This window comes from Pseudophryne corroboree, unplaced genomic scaffold (genome assembly GCF_028390025.1).
Source record: "Pseudophryne corroboree isolate aPseCor3 unplaced genomic scaffold, aPseCor3.hap2 scaffold_674, whole genome shotgun sequence".
In the NCBI taxonomy this organism is placed as follows: domain Eukaryota; kingdom Metazoa; phylum Chordata; class Amphibia; order Anura; family Myobatrachidae; genus Pseudophryne; species Pseudophryne corroboree.
The window spans coordinates 116,846-144,030 of record NW_026970261.1 but is presented as its reverse complement, the minus strand read 5'-3'; the positions used below and the strand labels follow the sequence as shown (position 1 = coordinate 144,030).

The window sequence follows — 27,185 nt, the reverse complement described above, 5'->3', positions numbered from 1 at the left end:
AGTTTTTCTAGGAAACGTTTTAGATGAATGCTTATTAGCCTTTGTCAGTATGGACTTTTGCAAAGTGTCTCTGTGGCGCAATCGGTTAGTGTGTTTGGCTATTAACCAAAAGGTTGGTGGTTCAATCCCACCCAGGGACGTAATTAACCTTGTGATCAGATTTTGGTGATATTTAAGTAGACAAGTCAAAATTTCAAACCTCCTCTTATGGTGTAGGGTACATGGCCTTCTTTGATGTAATCAGAGTTAGATTTGATTCAGTGATTTTATAAAAAACAGCTAGGAAGCACAATTTAGCAGTGGGTTGCAGAGAAAAAGAAATATGCTGGCAAAAAAATCCAATTGAGTGATTAAACAGCTCTTCATTTTCTGGCTTTATTTTTATGCTAACAAATTTGTTCTCTGAAAAGTGTCCACAAAGCCAAGTCTCTGATTAACACCTTTGTAAGGATGGTTTTTCACCTATTACTAAATTAAACTTGCTTCATTGGAAAGGCAGCAAGATGCATCCTCATTTCAATGTGTACTGAAATAATACAAGTTGACACCAGGAAACATTAACGCCACTGCATCCTTGCTGCTTTCTCATGTGGAAGTCTGTTTAATGTGAAAACAAGGTGATATCTAATTAGCACACAGGTAAGGAATTAAGAAAATCTTTATTTAAGGGTGAAGATGTTTCTCACAAACTTGTTGACCCAATGCAACATTGAAATTCAAGCTGGAAAGATGATTTTAATATATCACTTGTACATTTTGTATTGCTCTTCTGGTGACAATGTAGTTTGTTTTTGTCAATTACCATTTTAATAATAGGGTAAAGAAAATGAAGTGGATTTTTGAAAGAAAACAATACTGTCAATATACTATTAAAACAAATTAAAATGGTAAAAGTTATTGTACTTTAAGTAAAAATAAAAGAGACAAAATATCAATCCCAGTTTTGGATTACTTTAATTAACAAAAAAAAAATGCATATAGCAGAGGATAGTTTCAATCTGCCTACCTCTCGGTTATGAGCCCAGCATGCTTCCATTGCAGTACTCTGCTGCACATGTAAGTTCAAGAGATCCTGAAGCACTCACTCATCATGGGAAAGTACCAATGTGTTTCTTCGTTGGTTGATGGAAGAAACATCTTACAAAAACTCTCCAGATTATTGACTTTTTAAAGTTTTTCTAGGAAACGTTTTAGATGAATGCTTATTAGCCTTTGTCAGTATGGACTTTTGCAAAGTGTCTCTGTGGTGCAATCAGTTAGTATGTACGGCTATTAACCAAAAGGTTGGTGGTTCAATCCCACCCAGGGACCTAATTGACCTTGTTATCAGATTTTGGTGATCTTTAAGTAGACAAGTCAAAATTTCAAACCCCCTGTTATGGTGTAGGGTACCTGGCCTTCTCTGATGTAATCAGAGTTAGATTTGATTCAGTGATTTTATAAAAACAGCTAGGAAGCACAATTTAGCAGTGGGTTGCAGAGAAAAAAAATATGCTGGCAGAAAAATCCAATTGAGTGATTAAACAGCTCTTTATTTTCTGGCTTTATTTTTATGCTAACAAATTTGTTCTCTGAAAAGTGTCCACAAAGCCAAGTCTCTGATTAACACCTTTGTAAGGATGGTTTTTCACCTATTACTAAATTAAACTTGCTTCATTGGAAAGGCAGCAAGATGCATCCTCATTTCAATGTCTACTGAAATAATACAAGTTGACACCAGGAAACATTAACGCCACTGCATCCTTGCTGCTTTCTCATGTGGAAGTCTGTTTAATGTGAAAACAAGGTGATATATAATTAGCACACAGGTAAGGAATTAAGAAAATCTTTATTTAAGGGTGAAGATGTTTCTCACAAAATTGTTGACCCAATGCATCATTGAAATTCAAGCTGGAAAGATGATTTTAATATATCACTTGTACATTTTGTATTGCTCTTCTGGTGACAATGTAGTTTGTTTTTGTCAATTACCATTTTAATAATAGGGTAAAGAAAATGAAGTGGATTTTTGAAAGAAAACAATACTGTCAATATACTATTAAAACAAATTAAAATGGTAAAAGTTATTGTACTTTAAGTAAAAATAAAAGAGACAAAATATCAATCCCAGTTTTGGATTACTTTAATTAACAAAAAAAAAATGCATATAGCAGAGGATAGTTTCAATCTGCCTACCTCTGGGTTATGGGCCCAGCATGCTTCCATTGCAGTACTCTGCTGCACATGTAAGTTCAAGAGATCCTGAAGCACTCACTCATCATGGGAAAGTACCAATGTGTTTCTTCATTGGTTGATGGAAGAAACATCTTACAAAAACTCTCCAGATTATTGACTTTTTAAAGTTTTTCTAGGAAACGTTTTAGATGAATGCTTATTAGCCTTTGTCAGTATGGACTTTTGCAAAGTGTCTCTGTGGCGCAATCAGTTAGTATGTACGGCTATTAACCAAAAGGTTGGTGGTTCAATCCCACCCAGGGACCTAATTGACCTTGTTATCAGATTTTGGTGATCTTTAAGTAGACAAGTCAAAATTTCAAACCCCCTGTTATGGTGTAGGGTACCTGGCCTTCTCTGATGTAATCAGAGTTAGATTTGATTCAGTGATTTTATAAAAACAGCTAGGAAGCACAATTTAGCAGTGGGTTGCAGAGAAAAAAAATATGCTGGCAGAAAAATCCAATTGAGTGATTAAACAGCTCTTCATTTTCTGGCTTTATTTGTATGCTAACAAATTTGTTCTCTGAAAAGTGTCCACAAAGCCAAGTCTCTGATTAACACCTTTGTAAGGATGGTTTTTCACCTATTACTAAATTAAACTTGCTTCATTGGAAAGGCAGCAAGATGCATCCTCATTTCAATGTCTACTGAAATAATACAAGTTGACACCAGGAAACATTAACGCCACTGCATCCTTGCTGCTTTCTCATGTGGAAGTCTGTTTAATGTGAAAACAAAGTGATATATAATTAGCACACAGGTAAGGAATTAAGAAAATCTTTATTTAAGGGTGAAGATGTTTCTCACAAAATTGTTGACCCAATGCATCATTGAAATTCAAGCTGGAAAGATGATTTTAATATATCACTTGTACATTTTGTATTGCTCTTCTGGTGACAATGTAGTTTGTTTTTGTCAATTACCATTTTAATAATAGGGTAAAGAAAATGAAGTGGATTTTTGAAAGAAAACAATACTGTCAATATACTATTAAAACAAATTAAAATGGTAAAAGTTATTGTACTTTAAGTAAAAATAAAAGAGACAAAATATCAATCCCAGTTTTGGATTACTTTAATTAACAAACAAAAAAATGCATATAGCAGAGGATAGTTTCAATCTGCCTACCTCTGGGTTATGGGCCCAGCATGCTTCCATTGCTGTACTCTGCTGCACATGTAAGTGCAAGAGATCCTGAAGCACTCACTCATCATGGGAAAGTACCAATGTGTTTCTTCGTTGGTTGATAGAAGAAACATCTTACAAAAACTCTCCAGATTATTGACTTTTTTAAGTTTTTCTAGGAAACGTTTTAGATGAATGCTTATTAGCATTTGTCAGTATGTACTTTTGCAAAGTGTCTCTGTGGCGCAATCAGTTAGTGTGTACGGCTATTAACCAAAAGGTTGGTGGTTCAATCCCACCCAGGGACGTAATTGACCTTGTTATCAGATTTTGGTGATCTTTAAGTAGACAAGTCAAATTTCATACCCCCTGTTATGGTGTAGGGTACCTGGCCTTCTCTGATGTAATCAGAGTTAGATTTGATTCAGTGATTTTATAAAAACATCTAGGAAGCACAATTTAGCATTGGGTTGCAGAGAAAAAGAAATATGCTGGCAAAAAAATCAAATTGCGTGATTAAACAGCTCTTCATTTTCTGGCTTTATTTTTATGCTAACAAATTTGTTCTCTGAAAAGTGTCCACAAAGCCAAGTCTCTGATTAACACCTTTGTAGGGATGGTTTTTCACCTATTACTAAATTAAACTTGCTTCATTGGAAAGGCAGCAAGATGTATCCTCATTTCAATGTCTACTGAAATAATACAGGTTGACACCAGGAAACATTAACGCCACTGCATCCTTGCTGCTTTCTCATGTGGAAGTCTGTTTAATGTGAAAACAAGGTGATATCTAATTAGCACACAGGTAAGGAATTAAGAAAATCTTTATTTAAGGGTGAAGATGTTTCTCACAAAATTGTTGACCCAATGCAACATTGAAATTCAAGCTGGAAAGATGATTTTAATATATCACTTGTACATTTTGTATTGCTCTTCTGGTGACAATGTAGTTTGTTTTTGTCAATTACCATTTTAATAATAGGGTAAAGAAAATGAAGTGGATTTTTGAAAGAAAACAATACTGTCAATATACTATTAAAACAAATTAAAATGGTAAAAGTTATTGTACTTTAAGTAAAAATAAAAGAGACAAAATATCAATCCCAGTTTTGGATTACTTTAATTAACAAAAAAAAAATGCATATAGCAGAGGATAGTTTCAATCTGCCTACCTCTCGGTTATGAGCCCAGCATGCTTCCATTGCAGTACTCTGCTGCACATGTAAGTTCAAGAGATCCTGAAGCACTCACTCATCATGGGAAAGTACCAATGTGTTTCTTCGTTGGTTGATGGAAGAAACATCTTACAAAAACTCTCCAGATTATTGACTTTTTAAAGTTTTTCTAGGAAACGTTTTAGATGAATGCTTATTAGCCTTTGTCAGTATGGACTTTTGCAAAGTGTCTCTGTGGTGCAATCAGTTAGTATGTACGGCTATTAACCAAAAGGTTGGTGGTTCAATCCCACCCAGGGACCTAATTGACCTTGTTATCAGATTTTGGTGATCTTTAAGTAGACAAGTCAAATTTCATACCCCCTGTTATGGTGTAGGGTACCTGGCCTTCTCTGATGTAATCAGAGTTAGATTTGATTCAGTGATTTTATAAAAACATCTAGGAAGCACAATTTAGCATTGGGTTGCAGAGAAAAAGAAATATGCTGGCAAAAAAATCAAATTGCGTGATTAAACAGCTCTTCATTTTCTGGCTTTATTTTTATGCTAACAAATTTGTTCTCTGAAAAGTGTCCACAAAGCCAAGTCTCTGATTAACACCTTTGTAGGGATGGTTTTTCACCTATTACTAAATTAAACTTGCTTCATTGGAAAGGCAGCAAGATGTATCCTCATTTCAATGTCTACTGAAATAATACAGGTTGACACCAGGAAACATTAACGCCACTGCATCCTTGCTGCTTTCTCATGTGGAAGTCTGTTTAATGTGAAAACAAGGTGATATCTAATTAGCACACAGGTAAGGAATTAAGAAAATCTTTATTTAAGGGTGAAGATGTTTCTCACAAAATTGTTGACCCAATGCATCATTGAAATTCAAGCTGGAAAGATGATTTTAATATATCACTTGTACATTTTGTATTGCTCTTCTGGTGACAATGTAGTTTGTTTTTGTCAATTACCATTTTAATAATAGGGTAAAGAAAATGAAGTGGATTTTTGAAAGAAAACAATACTGTCAATATACTATTAAAACAAATTAAAATGGTAAAAGTTATTGTACTTTAAGTAAAAATAAAAGAGACAAAATATCAATCCCAGTTTTGGATTACTTTAATTAACAAAAAAAATGCATATAGCAGAGGATAGTTTCAATCTGCCTACCTCTGGGTTATGGGCCCAGCATGCTTCCATTGCAGTACTCTGCTGCACATGTAAGTGCAAGAGATCCTGAAGCACTCACTCATCATGGGAAAGTACCAATGTGTTTCTTCGTTGGTTGATGGAAGAAACATCTTACAAAAACTCTCCAGATTATTGACTTTTTAAAGTTTTTCTAGGAAACGTTTTAGATGAATGCTTATTAGCCTTTGTCAGTATGGACTTTTGCAAAGTGTCTCTGTGGCGCAATCGGTTAGTGTGTTTGGCTATTAACTAAAAGGTTGGTGGTTCAATCCCACCCAGGGACGTAATTAACCTTGTGATCAGATTTTGGTGATATTTAAGTAGACAAGTCAAAATTTCAAACCTCCTCTTATGGTGTAGGGTACATGGCCTTCTTTGATGTAATCAGAGTTAGATTTGATTCAGTGATTTTATAAAAAACAGCTAGGAAGCACAATTTAGCAGTGGGTTGCAGAGAAAAAGAAATATGCTGGCAAAAAAATCCAATTGAGTGATTAAACAGCTCTTCATTTTCTGGCTTTATTTTTATGCTAACAAATTTGTTCTCTGAAAAGTGTCCACAAAGCCAAGTCTCTGATTAACACCTTTGTAAGGATGGTTTTTCACCTATTACTAAATTAAACTTGCTTCATTGGAAAGGCAGCAAGATGCATCCTCATTTCAATGTGTACTGAAATAATACAAGTTGACACCAGGAAACATTAACGCCACTGCATCCTTGCTGCTTTCTCATGTGGAAGTCTGTTTAATGTGAAAACAAGGTGATATCTAATTAGCACACAGGTAAGGAATTAAGAAAATCTTTATTTAAGGGTGAAGATGTTTCTCACAAAATTGTTGACCCAATGCAACATTGAAATTCAAGCTGGAAAGATGATTTTAATATATCACTTGTACATTTTGTATTGCTCTTCTGGTGACAATGTAGTTTGTTTTTGTCAATTACCATTTTAATAATAGGGTAAAGAAAATGAAGTGGATTTTTGAAAGAAAACAATACTGTCAATATACTATTAAAACAAATTAAAATGGTAAAAGTTATTGTACTTTAAGTAAAAATAAAAGAGACAAAATATCAATCCCAGTTTTGGATTACTTTAATTAACAAAAAAAAAATGCATATAGCAGAGGATAGTTTCAATCTGCCTACCTCTCGGTTATGAGCCCAGCATGCTTCCATTGCAGTACTCTGCTGCACATGTAAGTTCAAGAGATCCTGAAGCACTCACTCATCATGGGAAAGTACCAATGTGTTTCTTCGTTGGTTGATGGAAGAAACATCTTACAAAAACTCTCCAGATTATTGACTTTTTAAAGTTTTTCTAGGAAACGTTTTAGATGAATGCTTATTAGCCTTTGTCAGTATGGACTTTTGCAAAGTGTCTCTGTGGTGCAATCAGTTAGTATGTACGGCTATTAACCAAAAGGTTGGTGGTTCAATCCCACCCAGGGACCTAATTGACCTTGTTATCAGATTTTGGTGATCTTTAAGTAGACAAGTCAAAATTTCAAACCCCCTGTTATGGTGTAGGGTACCTGGCCTTCTCTGATGTAATCAGAGTTAGATTTGATTCAGTGATTTTATAAAAACAGCTAGGAAGCACAATTTAGCAGTGGGTTGCAGAGAAAAAAAATATGCTGGCAGAAAAATCCAATTGAGTGATTAAACAGCTCTTTATTTTCTGGCTTTATTTTTATGCTAACAAATTTGTTCTCTGAAAAGTGTCCACAAAGCCAAGTCTCTGATTAACACCTTTGTAAGGATGGTTTTTCACCTATTACTAAATTAAACTTGCTTCATTGGAAAGGCAGCAAGATGCATCCTCATTTCAATGTCTACTGAAATAATACAAGTTGACACCAGGAAACATTAACGCCACTGCATCCTTGCTGCTTTCTCATGTGGAAGTCTGTTTAATGTGAAAACAAGGTGATATATAATTAGCACACAGGTAAGGAATTAAGAAAATCTTTATTTAAGGGTGAAGATGTTTCTCACAAAATTGTTGACCCAATGCATCATTGAAATTCAAGCTGGAAAGATGATTTTAATATATCACTTGTACATTTTGTATTGCTCTTCTGGTGACAATGTAGTTTGTTTTTGTCAATTACCATTTTAATAATAGGGTAAAGAAAATGAAGTGGATTTTTGAAAGAAAACAATACTGTCAATATACTATTAAAACAAATTAAAATGGTAAAAGTTATTGTACTTTAAGTAAAAATAAAAGAGACAAAATATCAATCCCAGTTTTGGATTACTTTAATTAACAAAAAAAAAATGCATATAGCAGAGGATAGTTTCAATCTGCCTACCTCTGGGTTATGGGCCCAGCATGCTTCCATTGCAGTACTCTGCTGCACATGTAAGTTCAAGAGATCCTGAAGCACTCACTCATCATGGGAAAGTACCAATGTGTTTCTTCATTGGTTGATGGAAGAAACATCTTACAAAAACTCTCCAGATTATTGACTTTTTAAAGTTTTTCTAGGAAACGTTTTAGATGAATGCTTATTAGCCTTTGTCAGTATGGACTTTTGCAAAGTGTCTCTGTGGCGCAATCAGTTAGTATGTACGGCTATTAACCAAAAGGTTGGTGGTTCAATCCCACCCAGGGACCTAATTGACCTTGTTATCAGATTTTGGTGATCTTTAAGTAGACAAGTCAAAATTTCAAACCCCCTGTTATGGTGTAGGGTACCTGGCCTTCTCTGATGTAATCAGAGTTAGATTTGATTCAGTGATTTTATAAAAACAGCTAGGAAGCACAATTTAGCAGTGGGTTGCAGAGAAAAAAAATATGCTGGCAGAAAAATCCAATTGAGTGATTAAACAGCTCTTCATTTTCTGGCTTTATTTGTATGCTAACAAATTTGTTCTCTGAAAAGTGTCCACAAAGCCAAGTCTCTGATTAACACCTTTGTAAGGATGGTTTTTCACCTATTACTAAATTAAACTTGCTTCATTGGAAAGGCAGCAAGATGCATCCTCATTTCAATGTCTACTGAAATAATACAAGTTGACACCAGGAAACATTAACGCCACTGCATCCTTGCTGCTTTCTCATGTGGAAGTCTGTTTAATGTGAAAACAAAGTGATATATAATTAGCACACAGGTAAGGAATTAAGAAAATCTTTATTTAAGGGTGAAGATGTTTCTCACAAAATTGTTGACCCAATGCATCATTGAAATTCAAGCTGGAAAGATGATTTTAATATATCACTTGTACATTTTGTATTGCTCTTCTGGTGACAATGTAGTTTGTTTTTGTCAATTACCATTTTAATAATAGGGTAAAGAAAATGAAGTGGATTTTTGAAAGAAAACAATACTGTCAATATACTATTAAAACAAATTAAAATGGTAAAAGTTATTGTACTTTAAGTAAAAATAAAAGAGACAAAATATCAATCCCAGTTTTGGATTACTTTAATTAACAAAAAAAAAATGCATATAGCAGAGGATAGTTTCAATCTGCCTACCTCTGGGTTATGGGCCCAGCATGCTTCCATTGCAGTACTCTCCTGCACATGTAAGTTCAAGAGATCCTGAAGCACTCACTCATCATGGGAAAGTACCAATGTGTTTCTTCATTGGTTGATGGAAGAAACATCTTACAAAAACTCTCCAGATTATTGACTTTTTAAAGTTTTTCTAGGAAACGTTTTAGATGAATGCTTATTAGCCTTTGTCAGTATGGTCTTTTGCAAAGTGTCTCTGTGGCGCAATCAGTTAGTATGTATGGCTATTAACCAAAAGGTTGGTGGTTCAATCCCACCCAGGGACCTAATTGACCTTGTTATCAGATTTTGGTGATCTTTAAGTAGACAAGTCAAAATTTCAAACCCCCTGTTATGGTGTAGGGTACCTGGCCTTCTCTGATGTAATCAGAGTTAGATTTGATTCAGTGATTTTATAAAAACAGCTAGGAAGCACAATTTAGCAGTGGGTTGCAGAAAAAAAAAATATGCTGGCAGAAAAATCCAATTGAGTGATTAAACAGCTCTTTATTTTCTGGCTTTATTTTTATGCTAACAAATTTGTTCTCTGAAAAGTGTCCACAAAGCCAAGTCTCTGATTAACACCTTTGTAAGGATGGTTTTTCACCTATTACTAAATTAAACTTGCTTCATTGGAAAGGCAGCAAGATGCATCCTCATTTCAATGTCTACTGAAATAATACAGGTTGACACCAGGAAACATTAACGCCACTGCATCCTTGCTGCTTTCTCATGTGGAAGTCTGTTTAATGTGAAAACAAGGTGATATCTAATTAGCACACAGGTAAGGAATTAAGAAAATCTTTATTTAAGGGTGAAGATGTTTCTCACAAAATTGTTGACCCAATGCATCATTGAAATTCAAGCTGGAAAGATGATTTTAATATATCACTTGTACATTTTGTATTGCTCTTCTGGTGACAATGTAGTTTGTTTTTGTCAATTACCATTTTAATAATAGGGTAAAGAAAATGAAGTGGATTTTTGAAAGAAAACAATACTGTCAATATACTATTAAAACAAATTAAAATGGTAAAAGTTATTGTACTTTAAGTAAAAATAAAAGAGACACAATATCAATCCCAGTTTTGGATTACTTTAACAAAAAAAATGCATATAGCAGAGGATAGTTTCAATCTGCCTACCTCTGGGTTATGGGCCCAGCATGCTTCCATTGCAGTACTCTGCTGCACATGTAAGTGCAAGAGATCCTGAAGCACTCACTCATCATGGGAAAGTACCAATGTGTTTCTTCGTTGGTTGATGGAAGAAACATCTTACAAAAACTCTCCAGATTATTGACTTTTTAAAGTTTTTCTAGGAAACGTTTTAGATGAATGCTTATTAGCCTTTGTCAGTATGGACTTTTGCAAAGTGTCTCTGTGGCGCAATCGGTTAGTGTGTTTGGCTATTAACCAAAAGGTTGGTGGTTCAATCCCACCCAGGGATGTAATTAACCTTGTGATCAGATTTTGGTGATATTTAAGGAGACAAGTCAAAATTTCAAACCTCCTCTTATGGTGTAGGGTACATGGCCTTCTCTGATGTAATCAGAGTTAGATTTGATTCAGTGATTTTATAAAAAACAGCTAGGAAGCACAATTTAGCAGTGGGTTGCAGAGAAATAAAATATGCTGGCAGAAAAATCCAATCGAGTGATTAAACAGCTCTTCATTTTCTGGCTTTATTTTTATGCTAACAAATTTGTTCTCTGAAAAGTGTCCACAAAGCCAAGTCTCTGATTAACACCTTTGTAAGGATGGTTTTTCACCTATTACTAAATTAAACTTGATTCATTGGAAAGGCAGCAAGATGCATCCTCATTTCAATGTCTACTGAAATAATACAAGTTGACACCAGGAAACATTAACGCCACTGCATCCTTGCTGCTTTCTCATGTGGAAGTCTGTTTAATGTGAAAACAAGGTGATATCTAATTAGCACACAGGTAAGGAATTAAGAAAATCTTTATTTAAGGGTGAAGATGTTTCTCACAAAATTGTTGACCCAATGCAACATTGAAATTCAAGCTGGAAAGATGATTTTAATATATCACTTGTACATTTTGTATTGCTCTTCTGGTGACAATGTAGTTTGTTTTTGTCAATTACCATTTTAATAATAGGGTAAAGAAAATGAAGTGGATTTTTGAAAGAAAACAATACTGTCAATATACTATTAAAACAAATTAAAATGGTAAACGTTATTGTACTTTAAGTAAAAATAAAAGAGACAAAATATCAATCCCAGTTTTGGATTACTTTAACAAAAAAAAATGCATATAGCAGAGGATAGTTTCAATCTGCCTACCTCTCGGTTATGAGCCCAGCATGCTTCCATTGCAGTACTCTGCTGCACATGTAAGTTCAAGAGATCCTGAAGCACTCACTCATCATGGGAAAGTACCAATGTGTTTCTTCGTTGGTTGATGGAAGAAACATCTTACAAAAACTCTCCAGATTATTGACTTTTTAAAGTTTTTCTAGGAAACGTTTTAGATGAATGCTTATTAGCCTTTGTCAGTATGGACTTTTGCAAAGTGTCTCTGTGGTGCAATCAGTTAGCGTGTACGGCTATTAACCAAAAGGTTGGTGGTTCAATCCCACCCAGGGACCTAATTGACCTTGTTATCAGATTTTGGTGATCTTTAAGTAGACAAGTCAAATTTCATACCCCCTGTTATGGTGTAGGGTACCTGGCCTTCTCTGATGTAATCAGAGTTAGATTTGATTCAGTGATTTTATAAAAACAGCTAGGAAGCACAATTTAGCAGTGGGTTGCAGAAAAAAAAAATATGCTGGCAGAAAAATCCAATTGAGTGATTAAACAGCTCTTTATTTTCTGGCTTTATTTTTATGCTAACAAATTTGTTCTCTGAAAAGTGTCCACAAAGCCAAGTCTCTGATTAACACCTTTGTAAGGATGGTTTTTCACCTATTACTAAATTAAACTTGCTTCATTGGAAAGGCAGCAAGATGCATCCTCATTTCAATGTCTTCTGAAATAATACAGGTTGACACCAGGAAACATTAACGCCACTGCATCCTTGCTGCTTTCTCATGTGGAAGTCTGTTTAATGTGAAAACAAGGTGATATCTAATTAGCACACAGGTAAGGAATTAAGAAAATTTTTATTTAAGGGTGAAGATGTTTCTCACAAAATCGTTGCCCCAATGCATCATTGAAATTCAAGCTGGAAAGATGATTTTAATATATCACTTGTACATTTTGTATTGCTCTTCTGGTGACAATGTAGTTTGTTTTTGTCAATTACCATTTTAATAATAGGGTAAAGAAAATTAAGTGGATTTTTGAAAGAAAACAATACTGTCAATATACTATTAAAACAAATTAAAATGGTAAAAGTTATTGTACTTTAAGTAAAAATAAAAGAGCCAAAATATCAATCCCAGTTTTGGATTACTTTAATTAACAAACAAAAAAATGCATATAGCAGAGGATAGTTTCAATCTGCCTACCTCTGGGTTATGGGCCCAGCATGCTTCCATTGCTGTACTCTTCTGCACATGTAAGTGCAAGAGATCCTGAAGCACTCACTCATCATGGGAAAGTACCAATGTGTTTCTTCGTTGGTTGATAGAAGAAACATCTTACAAAAACTCTCCAGATTATTGATTTTTTTAAGTTTTTCTAGGAAACGTTTTAGATGAATGCTTATTAGCATTTGTCAGTATGGACTTTTGCAAAGTGTCTCTGTGGCGCAATCAGTTAGCGTGTACGGCTATTAACCAAAAGGTTGGTGGTTCAATCCCACCCAGGGACGTAATTGACCTTGTTATCAGATTTTGGTGATCTTTAAGTAGACAAGTCAAATTTCATACCCCCTGTTATGGTGTAGGGTACCTGGCCTTCTCTGATGTAATCAGAGTTAGATTTGATTCAGTGATTTTATAAAAACATCTAGGAAGCACAATTTAGCAGTGGGTTGCAGAGAAAAAGAAATATGCTAGCAAAAAAATCAAATTGCGTGATTAAACAGCTCTTCATTTTCTGGCTTTATTTTTATGCTAACAAATTTGTTCTCTGAAAAGTGTCCACAAAGCCAAGTCTCTGATTAACACCTTTGTAGGGATGGTTTTTCACCTATTACTAAATTAAACTTGCTTCATTGGAAAGGCAGCAAGATGTATCCTCATTTCAATGTCTACTGAAATAATACAGGTTGACACCAGGAAACATTAACGCCACTGCATCCTTGCTGCTTTCTCATGTGGAAGTCTGTTTAATGTGAAAACAAGGTGATATCTAATTAGCACACAGGTAAGGAATTAAGAAAATCTTTATTTAAGGGTGAAGATGTTTCTCACAAAATTGTTGACCCAATGCATCATTGAAATTCAAGCTGGAAAGATGATTTTAATATATCACTTGTACATTTTGTATTGCTCTTCTGGTGACAATGTAGTTTGTTTTTGTCAATTACCATTTTAATAATAGGGTAAAGAAAATGAAGTGGATTTTTGAAAGAAAACAATACTGTCAATATACTATTAAAACAAATTAAAATGGTAAAAGTTATTGTACTTTAAGTAAAAATAAAAGAGACACAATATCAATCCCAGTTTTGGATTACTTTAATTAACAAAAAAAATGCATATAGCAGAGGATAGTTTCAATCTGCCTACCTCTGGGTTATGGGCCCAGCATGCTTCCATTGCAGTACTCTGCTGCACATGTAAGTGCAAGAGATCCTGAAGCACTCACTCATCATGGGAAAGTACCAATGTGTTTCTTCGTTGGTTGATGGAAGAAACATCTTACAAAAACTCTCCAGATTATTGACTTTTTAAAGTTTTTCTAGGAAACGTTTTAGATGAATGCTTATTAGCCTTTGTCAGTATGGACTTTTGCGAAGTGTCTCTGTGGCGCAATCGGTTAGTGTGTTTGGCTATTAACCAAAAGGTTGGTGGTTCAATCCCACCCAGGGATGTAATTAATCTTGTGATCAGATTTTGGTGATATTTAAGGAGACAAGTCAAAATTTCAAACCTCCTCTTATGGTGTAGGGTACATGGCCTTCTCTGATGTAATCAGAGTTAGATTTGATTCAGTGATTTTATAAAAAACAGCTAGGAAGCACAATTTAGCAGTGGGTTGCAGAGAAATAAAATATGCTGGCAGAAAAATCCAATCGAGTGATTAAACAGCTCTTCATTTTCTGGCTTTATTTTTATGCTAACAAATTTGTTCTCTGAAAAGTGTCCACAAAGCCAAGTCTCTGATTAACACCTTTGTAAGGATGGTTTTTCACCTATTACTAAATTAAACTTGATTCATTGGAAAGGCAGCAAGATGCATCCTCATTTCAATGTCTACTGAAATAATACAAGTTGACACCAGGAAACATTAACGCCACTGCATCCTTGCTGCTTTCTCATGTGGAAGTCTGTTTAATGTGAAAACAAGGTGATATCTAATTAGCACACAGGTAAGGAATTAAGAAAATCTTTATTTAAGGGTGAAGATGTTTCTCACAAAATTGTTGACCCAATGCAACATTGAAATTCAAGCTGGAAAGATGATTTTAATATATCACTTGTACATTTTGTATTGCTCTTCTGGTGACAATGTAGTTTGTTTTTGTCAATTACCATTTTAATAATAGGGTAAAGAAAATGAAGTGGATTTTTGAAAGAAAACAATACTGTCAATATACTATTAAAACAAATTAAAATGGTAAACGTTATTGTACTTTAAGTAAAAATAAAAGAGACAAAATATCAATCCCAGTTTTGGATTACTTTAACAAAAAAAATGCATATAGCAGAGGATAGTTTCAATCTGCCTACCTCTCGGTTATGAGCCCAGCATGCTTCCATTGCAGTACTCTGCTGCACATGTAAGTTCAAGAGATCCTGAAGCACTCACTCATCATGGGAAAGTACCAATGTGTTTCTTCGTTGGTTGATGGAAGAAACATCTTACAAAAACTCTCCAGATTATTGACTTTTTAAAGTTTTTCTAGGAAACGTTTTAGATGAATGCTTATTAGCCTTTGTCAGTATGGACTTTTGCAAAGTGTCTCTGTGGTGCAATCAGTTAGCGTGTACGGCTATTAACCAAAAGGTTGGTGGTTCAATCCCACCCACGGACCTAATTGACCTTGTTATCAGATTTTGGTGATCTTTAAGTAGACAAGTCAAATTTCATACCCCCTGTTATGGTGTAGGGTACCTGGCCTTCTCTGATGTAATCAGAGTTAGATTTGATTCAGTGATTTTATAAAAACATCTAGGAAGCACAATTTAGCAGTGGGTTGCAGAGAAAAAGAAATATGCTGGCAAAAAAATCAAATTGCGTGATTAAACAGCTCTTCATTTTCTGGCTTTATTTTTATGCTAACAAATTTGTTCTCTGAAAAGTGTCCACAAAGCCAAGTCTCTGATTAACACCTTTGTAGGGATGGTTTTTCACCTATTACTAAATTAAACTTGCTTCATTGGAAAGGCAGCAAGATGTATCCTCATTTCAATGTCTACTGAAATAATACAGGTTGACACCAGGAAACATTAACGCCACTGCATCCTTGCTGCTTTCTCATGTGGAAGTCTGTTTAATGTGAAAACAAGGTGATATCTAATTAGCACACAGGTAAGGAATTAAGAAAATCTTTATTTAAGGGTGAAGATGTTTCTCACAAAATTGTTGACCCAATGCATCATTGAAATTCAAGCTGGAAAGATGATTTTAATATATCACTTGTACATTTTGTATTGCTCTTCTGGTGACAATGTAGTTTGTTTTTGTCAATTACCATTTTAATAATAGGGTAAAGAAAATGAAGTGGATTTTTGAAAGAAAACAATACTGTCAATATACTATTAAAACAAATTAAAATGGTAAAAGTTATTGTACTTTAAGTAAAAATAAAAGAGACACAATATCAATCCCAGTTTTGGATTACTTTAATTAACAAAAAAAATGCATATAGCAGAGGATAGTTTCAATCTGCCTACCTCTGGGTTATGGGCCCAGCATGCTTCCATTGCAGTACTCTGCTGCACATGTAAGTGCAAGAGATCCTGAAGCACTCACTCATCATGGGAAAGTACCAATGTGTTTCTTCGTTGGTTGATGGAAGAAACATCTTACAAAAACTCTCCAGATTATTGACTTTTTAAAGTTTTTCTAGGAAACGTTTTAGATGAATGCTTATTAGCCTTTGTCAGTATGGACTTTTGCAAAGTGTCTCTGTGGCGCAATCGGTTAGTGTGTTTGGCTATTAACCAAAAGGTTGGTGGTTCAATCCCACCCAGGGATGTAATTAACCTTGTGATCAGATTTTGGTGATATTTAAGGAGACAAGTCAAAATTTCAAACCTCCTCTTATGGTGTAGGGTACATGGCCTTCTCTGATGTAATCAGAGTTAGATTTGATTCAGTGATTTTATAAAAAACAGCTAGGAAGCACAATTTAGCAGTGGGTTGCAGAGAAAAAAAATATGCTGGCAGAAAAATCCAATCGAGTGATTAAACAGCTCTTCATTTTCTGGCTTTATTTTTATGCTAACAAATTTGTTCTCTGAAAAGTGTCCACAAAGCCAAGTCTCTGATTAACACCTTTGTAAGGATGGTTTTTCACCTATTACTAAATTAAACTTGCTTCATTGGAAAGGCAGCAAGATGCATCCTCATTTCAATGTCTACTGAAATAATACAAGTTGACACCAGGAAACATTAACGCCACTGCATCCTTGCTGCTTTCTCATGTGGAAGTCTGTTTAATGTGAAAACAAGGTGATATCTAATTAGCACACAGGTAAGGAATTAAGAAAATCTTTATTTAAGGGTGAAGATGTTTCTCACAAAATTGTTGACCCAATGCAACATTGAAATTCAAGCTGGAAAGATGATTTTAATATATCACTTGTACATTTTGTATTGCTCTTCTGGTGACAATGTAGTTTGTTTTTGTCAATTACCATTTTAATAATAGGGTAAAGAAAATGAAGTGGATTTTTGAAAGAAAACAATACTGTCAATATACTATTAAAACAAATTAAAATGGTAAACGTTATTGTACTTTAAGTAAAAATAAAAGAGACAAAATATCAATCCCAGTTTTGGATTACTTTAACAAAAAAAAAATGCATATAGCAGAGGATAGTTTCAATCTGCCTACCTCTCGGTTATGAGCCCAGCATGCTTCCATTGCAGTACTCTGCTGCACATGTAAGTTCAAGAGATCCTGAAGCACTCACTCATCATGGGAAAGTACCAATGTGTTTCTTCGTTGGTTGATGGAAGAAACATCTTACAAAAACTCTCCAGATTATTGACTTTTTAAAGTTTTTCTAGGAAACGTTTTAGATGAATGCTTATTAGCCTTTGTCAGTATGGACTTTTGCAAAGTGTCTCTGTGGCGCAATCAGTTAGTATGTACGGCTATTAACCAAAAAGTTGGTGGTTCAATCCCACCCAGTGACCTAATTTACCTTGTTATCAGATTTTGGTGATCTTTAAGTAGACAAGTCAAAATTTCAAACCCCCTGTTATGGTGTAGGGTACCTGGCCTTCTCTGATGTAATCAGAGTTAGATTTGATTCAGTGATTTTATAAAAACAGCTAGGAAGCACAATTTAGCAGTGGGTTGCAGAGAAAAAAAATATGCTGGCAGAAAAATCCAATTGCGTGATTAAACAGCTCTTTATTTTCTGGCTTTATTTTTATGCTAACAAATTTGTTCTCTGAAAAGTGTCCACAAAGCCAAGTCTCTGATTAACACCTTTGTAAGGATGGTTTTTCACCTATTACTAAATTAAACTTGCTTCATTGGAAAGGCAGCAAGATGCATCCTCATTTCAATGTCTACTGAAATAATACAGGTTGACACCAGGAAACATTAACGCCACTGCATCCTTGCTGCTTTCTCATGTGGAAGTCTGTTAAATGTGAAAACAAGGTGATATCTAATTAGCACACAGGTAAGGAATTAAGAAAATCTTTATTTAAGGGTGAAGATGTTTCTCACAAAATCGTTGCCCCAATGCATCATTGAAATTCAAGCTGGAAAGATGATTTTAATATATCACTTGTACATTTTGTTTTGCTCTTCTGGTGACAATGTAGTTTGTTTTTGTCAATTACCATTTTAATAATAGGGTAAAGAAAATGAAGTGGATTTTTGAAAGAAAACAATACTGTCAATATACTATTAAAACAAATTAAAATGGTAAAAGTTATTGTACTTTAAGTAAAAATAAAAGAGCCAAAATATCAATCCCAGTTTTGGATTACTTTAATTAACAAACAAAAAAATGCATATAGCAGAGGATAGTTTCAATCTGCCTACCTCTGGGTTATGGGCCCAGCATGCTTCCATTGCTGTACTCTGCTGCACATGTAAGTGCAAGAGATCCTGAAGCACTCACTCATCATGGGAAAGTACCAATGTGTTTCTTCGTTGGTTGATAGAAGAAACATCTTACAAAAACTCTCCAGATTATTGACTTTTTTAAGTTTTTCTAGGAAACGTTTTAGATGAATGCTTATTAGCATTTGTCAGTATGTACTTTTTGCAAAGTGTCTCTGTGGCGCAATCAGTTAGTGTGTACGGTTATTGACCAAAAGGTTGGTGGTTCAATCCCACCCAGGGACGTAATTGACCTTGTTATCAGATTTTGGTGATCTTTAAGTAGACAAGTCAAATTTCATACCCCCTGTTATGGTGTAGGGTACCTGGCCTTCTCTGATGTAATCAGAGTTAGATTTGATTCAGTGATTTTATAAAAACATCTAGGAAGCACAATTTAGCAGTGGGTTGCAGAGAAAAAGAAATATGCTGGCAAAAAAACCAAATTGCGTGATTAAACAGCTCTTCATTTTCTGGCTTTATTTTAATGCTAACAAATTTGTTCTCTGAAAAGTGTCCACAAAGCCAAGTCTCTGATTAACACCTTTGTAGGGATGGTTTTTCACCTATTACTAAATTAAACTTGCTTCATTGGAAAGGCAGCAAGATGTATCCTCATTTCAATGTCTACTGAAATAATACAGGTTGACACCAGGAAACATTAACGCCACTGCATCCTTGCTGCTTTCTCATGTGGAAGTCTGTTTAATGTGAAAACAAGGTGATATCTAATTAGCACACAGGTAAGGAATTAAGAAAATCTTTATTTAAGGGTGAAGATGTTTCTCACAAAATTGATGACCCAATGCAACATTGAAATTCAAGCTGGAAAGATGATTTTAATATATCACTTGTACATTTTGTTTTGCTCTTCTGGTGACAATGTAGTTTGTTTTTGTCAATTACCATTTTAATAATATGGTAAAGAAAATGAAGTGGATTTTTGAAAGAAAACAATACTGTCAATATACTATTAAAACAAATTAAAATGGTAAAAGTTATTGTACTTTAAGTAAAAATAAAAGAGCCAAAATATCAATCCCAGTTTTGGATTACTTTAATTAACAAACAAAAAAATGCATATAGCAGAGGATAGTTTCAATCTGCCTACCTCTGGGTTATGGGCCCAGCATGCTTCCATTGCTGTACTCTGCTGCACATGTAAGTGCAAGAGATCCTGAAGCACTCACTCATCATGGGAAAGTACCAATGTGTTTCTTCGTTGGTTGATAGAAGAAACATCTTACAAAAACTCTCCAGATTATTGATTTTTTTAAGTTTTTCTAGGAAACGTTTTAGATGAATGCTTATTAGCATTTGTCAGTATGTACTTTTGCAAAGTGTCTCTGTGGCGCAATCAGTTAGTGTGTACGACTATTAACCAAAAGGTTGGTGGTTCAATCCCACCCAGGGACATAATTGACCTTGTTATCAGATTTTGGTGATCTTTAAGTAGACAAGTCAAATTTCATACCCCCTGTTATGGTGTAGGGTACCTGGCCTTCTCTGATGTAATCAGAGTTAGATTTGATTCAGTGATTTTATAAAAACATCTAGGAAGCACAATTTAGCAGTGGGTTGCAGAGAAAAAGAAATATGCTGGCAAAAAAATCAAATTGCGTGATTAAACAGCTCTTCATTTTCTGGCTTTATTTTTATGCTAACAAATTTGTTCTCTGAAAAGTGTCCACAAAGCCAAGTCTCTGATTAACACCTTTGTAGGGATGGTTTTTCACCTATTACTAAATTAAACTTGCTTCATTGGAAAGGCAGCAAGATGTATCCTCATTTCAATGTCTACTGAAATAATACAGGTTGACACCAGGAAACATTAACGCCACTGCATCCTTGCTGCTTTCTCATGTGGAAGTCTGTTTAATGTGAAAACAAGGTGATATCTAATTAGCACACAGGTAAGGAATTAAGAAAATCTTTATTTAAGGGTGAAGATGTTTCTCACAAAATTGTTGACCCAATGCATCATTGAAATTCAAGCTGGAAAGATGATTTTAATATATCACTTGTACATTTTGTATTGCTCTTCTGGTGACAATGTAGTTTGTTTTTGTCAATTACCATTTTAATAATAGGGTAAAGAAAATGAAGTGGATTTTTGAAAGAAAACAATACTGTCAATATACTATTAAAACAAATTAAAATGGTAAAAGTTATTGTACTTTAAGTAAAAATAAAAGAGACAAAATATCAATCCCAGTTTTGGATTACTTTAATTAACAAAAAAAATGCATATAGCAGAGGATAGTTTCAATCTGCCTACCTCTGGGTTATGGGCCCAGCATGCTTCCATTGCAGTACTCTGCTGCACATGTAAGTGCAAGAGATCCTGAAGCACTCACTCATCATGGGAAAGTACCAATGTGTTTCTTCGTTGGTTGATGGAAGAAACATCTTACAAAAACTCTCCAGATTATTGACTTTTTAAAGTTTTTCTAGGAAACGTTTTAGATGAATGCTTATTAGCCTTTGTCAGTATGGACTTTTGCAAAGTGTCTCTGTGGCGCAATCGGTTAGTGTGTTTGGCTATTAACCAAAAGGTTGGTGGTTCAATCCCACCCAGGGACGTAATTAACCTTGTGATCAGATTTTGGTGATATTTAAGTAGACAAGTCAAAATTTCAAACCTCCTCTTATGGTGTAGGGTACATGGCCTTCTCTGATGTAATCAGAGTTAGATTTGATTCAGTGATTTTATAAAAAACAGCTAGGAAGCACAATTTAGCAGTGGGTTGCAGAGAAAAAAAATATGCTGGCAGAAAAATCCAATCGAGTGATTAAACAGCTCTTCATTTTCTGGCTTTATTTTTATGCTAACAAATTTGTTCTCTGAAAAGTGTCCACAAAGCCAAGTCTCTGATTAACACCTTTGTAAGGATGGTTTTTCACCTATTACTAAATTAAACTTGCTTCATTGGAAAGGCAGCAAGATGCATCCTCATTTCAATGTCTACTGAAATAATACAGGTTGACACCAGGAAACATTAACGCCACTGCATCCTTGCTGCTTTCTCATGTGGAAGTCTGTTTAATGTGAAAACAAGGTGATATCTAATTAGCAAACAGGTAAGGAATTAAGAAAATCTTTATTTAAGGGTGAAGATGTTTCTCACAAAATCGTTGCCCCAATGCATCATTGAAATTCAAGCTGGAAAGATGATTTTAATATATCACTTGTACATTTTGTATTGCTCTTCTGGTGACAATGTAGTTTGTTTTTGTCAATTACCATTTTAATAATAGGGTAAAGAAAATGAAGTGGATTTTTGAAAGAAAACAATACTGTCAATATACTATTAAAACAAATTAAAATGGTAAAAGTTATTGTACTTTAAGTAAAAATAAAAGAGCCAAAATATCAATCCCAGTTTTGGATTACTTTAATTAACAAAAAAAAAATGCATATAGCAGAGGATAGTTTTAATCTGCCTACCTCTGGGTTATGGGCCCAGCATGCTTCCATTGCTGTACTCTGCTGCACATGTAAGTGCAAGAGATCCTGAAGCACTCACTCATCATGGGAAAGTACCAATGTGTTCCTTCGTTGGTTGATAGAAGAAACATCTTACAAAAACTCTCCAGATTATTGACTTTTTTAAGTTTTTCTAGGAAACGTTTTAGATGAATGCTTATTAGCATTTGTCAGTATGTACTTTTTGCAAAGTGTCTCTGTGGCGCAATCAGTTAGTATGTACGGCTATTAACCAAAAGGTTGGTGGTTCAATCCCACCCAGGGACCTAATTGACCTTGTTATCAGATTTTGGTGATCTTTAAGTAGACAAGTCAAAATTTCAAACCCCCTGTTATGGTGTAGGGTACCTGGCCTTCTCTGATGTAATCAGAGTTAGATTTGATTCAGTGATTTTATAAAAACAGCTAGGAAGCACAATTTAGCAGTGGGTTGCAGAGAAAAAAAATATGCTGGCAGAAAAATCCAATTGAGTGATTAAACAGCTCTTTATTTTCTGGCTTTATTTTTATGCTAACAAATTTGTTCTCTGAAAAGTGTCCACAAAGCCAAGTCTCTGATTAACACCTTTGTAAGGATGGTTTTTCACCTATTACTAAATTAAACTTGCTTCATTGGAAAGGCAGCAAGATGCATCCTCATTTCAATGTCTACTGAAATAATACAAGTTGACACCAGGAAACATTAACGCCACTGCATCCTTGCTGCTTTCTCATGTGGAAGTCTGTTTAATGTGAAAACAAGGTGATATATAATTAGCACACAGGTAAGGAATTAAGAAAATCTTTATTTAAGGGTGAAGATGTTTCTCACAAAATCGTTGCCCCAATGCATCATTGAAATTCAAGCTGGAAAGATGATTTTAATATATCACTTGTACATTTTGTATTGCTCTTCTGGTGACAATGTAGTTTGTTTTTGTCAATTACCATTTTAATAATAGGGTAAAGAAAATTAAGTGGATTTTTGAAAGAAAACAATACTGTCAATATACTATTAAAACAAATTAAAATGGTAAAAGTTATTGTACTTTAAGTAAAAATAAAAGAGCCAAAATATCAATCCCAGTTTTGGATTACTTTAATTAACAAACAAAAAAATGCATATAGCAGAGGATAGTTTCAATCTGCCTACCTCTGGGTTATGGGCCCAGCATGCTTCCATTGCTGTACTCTGCTGCACATGTAAGTGCAAGAGATCCTGAAGCACTCACTCATCATGGGAAAGTACCAATGTGTTTCTTCGTTGGTTGATAGAAGAAACATCTTACAAAAACTCTCCAGATTATTGATTTTTTTAAGTTTTTCTAGGAAACGTTTTAGATGAATGCTTATTAGCATTTGTCAGTATGTACTTTTGCAAAGTGTCTCTGTGGCGCAATCAGTTAGTGTGTACGGCTATTAACCAAAAGGTTGGTGGTTCAATCCCACCCAGGGACGTAATTGACCTTGTTATCAGATTTTGGTGATCTTTAAGTAGACAAGTCAAATTTCATACCCCCTGTTATGGTGTAGGGTACATGGCCTTCTTTGATGTAATCAGAGTTAGATTTGATTCAGTGATTTTATAAAAAAACAGCTAGGAAGCACAATTTAGCAGTGGGTTGCAGAGAAAAAGAAATATGCTGGCAAAAAAATCCAATTGAGTGATTAAACAGCTCTTCATTTTCTGGCTTTATTTTTATGCTAACAAATTTGTTCTCTGAAAAGTGTCCACAAAGCCAAGTCTCTGATTAACACCTTTGTAAGGATGGTTTTTCACCTATTACTAAATTAAACTTGCTTCATTGGAAAGGCAGCAAGATGCATCCTCATTTCAATGTGTACTGAAATAATACAAGTTGACACCAGGAAACATTAACGCCACTGCATCCTTGCTGCTTTCTCATGTGGTCATGTGGAAGTCTGTTTAATGTGAAAACAAGGTGATATCTAATTAGCACACAGGTAAGGAATTAAGAAAATCTTTATTTAAGGGTGAAGATGTTTCTCACAAAATTGTTGACCCAATGCAACATTGAAATTCAAGCTGGAAAGATGATTTTAATATATCACTTGTACATTTTGTATTGCTCTTCTGGTGACAATGTAGTTTGTTTTTGTCAATTACCATTTTAATAATAGGGTAAAGAAAATGAAGTGGATTTTTGAAAGAAAACAATACTGTCAATATACTATTAAAACAAATTAAAATGGTAAAAGTTATTGTACTTTAAGTAAAAATAAAAGAGACAAAATATCAATCCCAGTTTTGGATTACTTTAATTAACAAAAAAAAAAAATGCATATAGCAGAGGATAGTTTCAATCTGCCTACCTCTCGGTTATGAGCCCAGCATGCTTCCATTGCAGTACTCTGCTGCACATGTAAGTTCAAGAGATCCTGAAGCACTCACTCATCATGGGAAAGTACCAATGTGTTTTTTCGTTGGTTGATGGAAGAAACATCTTACAAAAACTCTCCAGATTATTGACTTTTTAAAGTTTTTCTAGGAAACGTTTTAGATGAATGCTTATTAGCCTTTGTCAGTATAGACTTTTGCAAAGTGTCTCTGTGGTGCAATCAGTTAGTATGTACGGCTATTAACCAAAAGGTTGGTGGTTCAATCCCACCCAGGGACCTAATTGACCTTGTTATCAGATTTTGGTGATCTTTAAGTAGACAAGTCAAATTTCATACCCCCTGTTATGGTGTAGGGTACCTGGCCTTCTCTGATGTAATCAGAGTTAGATTTGATTCAGTGATTTTATAAAAACATCTAGGAAGCACAATTTAGCATTGGGTTGCAGAGAAAAAGAAATATGCTGGCAAAAAAATCAAATTGCGTGATTAAACAGCTCTTCATTTTCTGGCTTTATTTTTATGCTAACAAATTTGTTCTCTGAAAAGTGTCCACAAAGCCAAGTCTCTGATTAACACCTTTGTAGGGATGGTTTTTCACCTATTACTAAATTAAACTTGCTTCATTGGAAAGGCAGCAAGATGTATCCTCATTTCAATGTCTACTGAAATAATACAGGTTGACACCAGGAAACATTAACGCCACTGCATCCTTGCTGCTTTCTCATGTGGAAGTCTGTTTAATGTGAAAACAAGGTGATATCTAATTAGCACACAGGTAAGGAATTAAGAAAATCTTTATTTAAGGGTGAAGATGTTTCTCACAAAATTGTTGACCCAATGCATCATTGAAATTCAAGCTGGAAAGATGATTTTAATATATCACTTGTACATTTTGTATTGCTCTTCTGGTGACAATGTAGTTTGTTTTTGTCAATTACCATTTTAATAATAGGGTAAAGAAAATGAAGTGGATTTTTGAAAGAAAACAATACTGTCAATATACTATTAAAACAAATTAAAATGGTAAAAGTTATTGTACTTGTACCCGGGGACTAGTGTGTGAGTGGTGCTGGCTCCTGCACAGTGACAGAAACTGGGTGTTGCACGTAATGTCACAGTGAAACACCCATATTCTGTCACTGAAGAGGAGCCGGCACTTTGGTGTCACCCCCCTTGGCGGGTGACACTCGGGTGTGGGCCGCAACCCCGTTGTGATGCCACTGACCAATGGGAAGCTTTACGTGGCTTACCCATGTGTTAGTAGCCCCAAGCATCTTTTGTGTTAGTCCCTGAAGAAAAACTTCAAATATTTACAAATAAATTTTGTAATCAATGGGCCTAATTCAGTAAGGATTGCAAATTCTGCTAAGTAACAGAATTTGCAATCCTTTGGTTCGCATGCTGGGGCCACCCAGCATGCCGCCTCCCTTCTTGACCACGCTGAAATTGCAGTCGCAGTGCAGTTCAGCGTGATCATAAAAAATGGGTTAGCCTCCTGTTGGTGCAGACTGTATGTGTGCGCAGGAAGCCGCCACCATTTTTGTGATCGCAGCTGCTGCATGTGATGTCATGCAACCGCTCTGACCACGCCTCCTGTTTCTCCGTTGCCGACCCCATTTTGAAGCCCTGCCCACGCACCGCTCCATCTCCGACTTGGAAATGGAGTGTTGCTGACCCCCCCCCCCAGCACCGATTGACAGTCAGAGGCGATTGCATTAACTGCGGGGTGCCGCAGAAAATGCAGGCGCATGCGTATGCTCTTAGCAATTTTTGCAGTTGGACTGCTTATTGCGATTGCAATCCAACCTGAATCAGGCTCTATTACCTATCACAATGCACTGCGGGTAGTACAAAATGGGGTTAATATAAGAGAAAACCCCCCAGAGCTGTGCTCCTTAACTGTCCCTGGTGGCTAGTGGAGCGGCTGCCCAGTAATCAGTGTCCACGCCAGTGCGCACATGGCCCGCCCCCTACAGCCACGCTGGATCACGGTATAGTGTGGGCACAGAAGTCCCTTACCTCCCTTTCATCAGCGGCCTCGTGATCCCGGAGGGCGGTGTGTGTGTGACTGACCTTAGGAAGAAACCGGAGCCTCCGCTGCAGTGACCCAGCAACCAGGGCGCGGGAGTATACTGCGCCGCTGGGAGTGATGGAGCTGCAGTAAAGATGTCTATTAGACCTAGCCTGCTGCAGCCCTTGTAGATTCTTATAAAAAAAGTTCTTCTTTTCTTGTCAAAATTAATAGCTAAGAATAGGCTGCCTGAGGCAGCCCCCTCTTAAGTGGCCTGCTACTGAAGGCACCAACTACAAACTGAGCTCCCTTGTTCATGGAAGCGAGGTTATAGAGGAGGGGGCGCTGAGCATCTTGGGAACAGTCAAAAGCTTTGAGCCTGTTGGTGCCTCAGATCAAGATCCTACTCTACACCCCAATGTGAATCCTTGTGGAGTCCAGTGTATCCCACAGAAGAAATGAATGTGTCACACCCATTGGCAGCAACATTAGAATAGCTGCTGATGGGCACAATTGAGAAAGGAAGGGGGGAAAACATTTGAATCCAGCACATATATGTAATTTGAATATGTAATTTGTACCTTCCTACTTTAAAATGTAATGGATGAACCTCACCCTGTGAGAACTATCTTCATGATCAAGAGATCTCATATGCAAGATAAGTATGTGTTGGCAGAGGCGCTCACTGGGCAGAGATGCTGATCGCATCTCTGGCATGTGCCGGTGCACTGCGGCACCAGCACACACACACACACACTTCAGACCT

General features: G+C 35.6%; 6 non-coding genes across 6 annotated transcripts; all 6 read left to right on the top strand.

Moving 5' to 3' along the window:
* Positions 1-66: 66 nt before the first annotated feature.
* On the top strand, positions 67-140 carry TRNAN-AUU (transfer RNA asparagine (anticodon AUU)). The gene has a single exon. It is a non-coding gene; the product is annotated as a tRNA-Asn (tRNA).
* A 5,772-nt stretch (positions 141-5,912) lies between these two features.
* On the top strand, positions 5,913-5,986 carry TRNAN-AUU (transfer RNA asparagine (anticodon AUU)). The gene has a single exon. It is a non-coding gene; the product is annotated as a tRNA-Asn (tRNA).
* Positions 5,987-10,584: 4,598 nt separating this feature from the next.
* On the top strand, positions 10,585-10,658 carry TRNAN-AUU (transfer RNA asparagine (anticodon AUU)). The gene has a single exon. It is a non-coding gene; the product is annotated as a tRNA-Asn (tRNA).
* A 3,427-nt stretch (positions 10,659-14,085) lies between these two features.
* Positions 14,086-14,159, top strand: TRNAN-AUU (transfer RNA asparagine (anticodon AUU)). Its single transcript has one exon. It is a non-coding gene; the product is annotated as a tRNA-Asn (tRNA).
* Positions 14,160-16,416: 2,257 nt separating this feature from the next.
* On the top strand, positions 16,417-16,490 carry TRNAN-AUU (transfer RNA asparagine (anticodon AUU)). The gene has a single exon. It is a non-coding gene; the product is annotated as a tRNA-Asn (tRNA).
* A 4,600-nt stretch (positions 16,491-21,090) lies between these two features.
* TRNAN-AUU (transfer RNA asparagine (anticodon AUU)) lies at positions 21,091-21,164 on the top strand. Its single transcript has one exon. It is a non-coding gene; the product is annotated as a tRNA-Asn (tRNA).
* Positions 21,165-27,185: the final 6,021 nt, after the last annotated feature.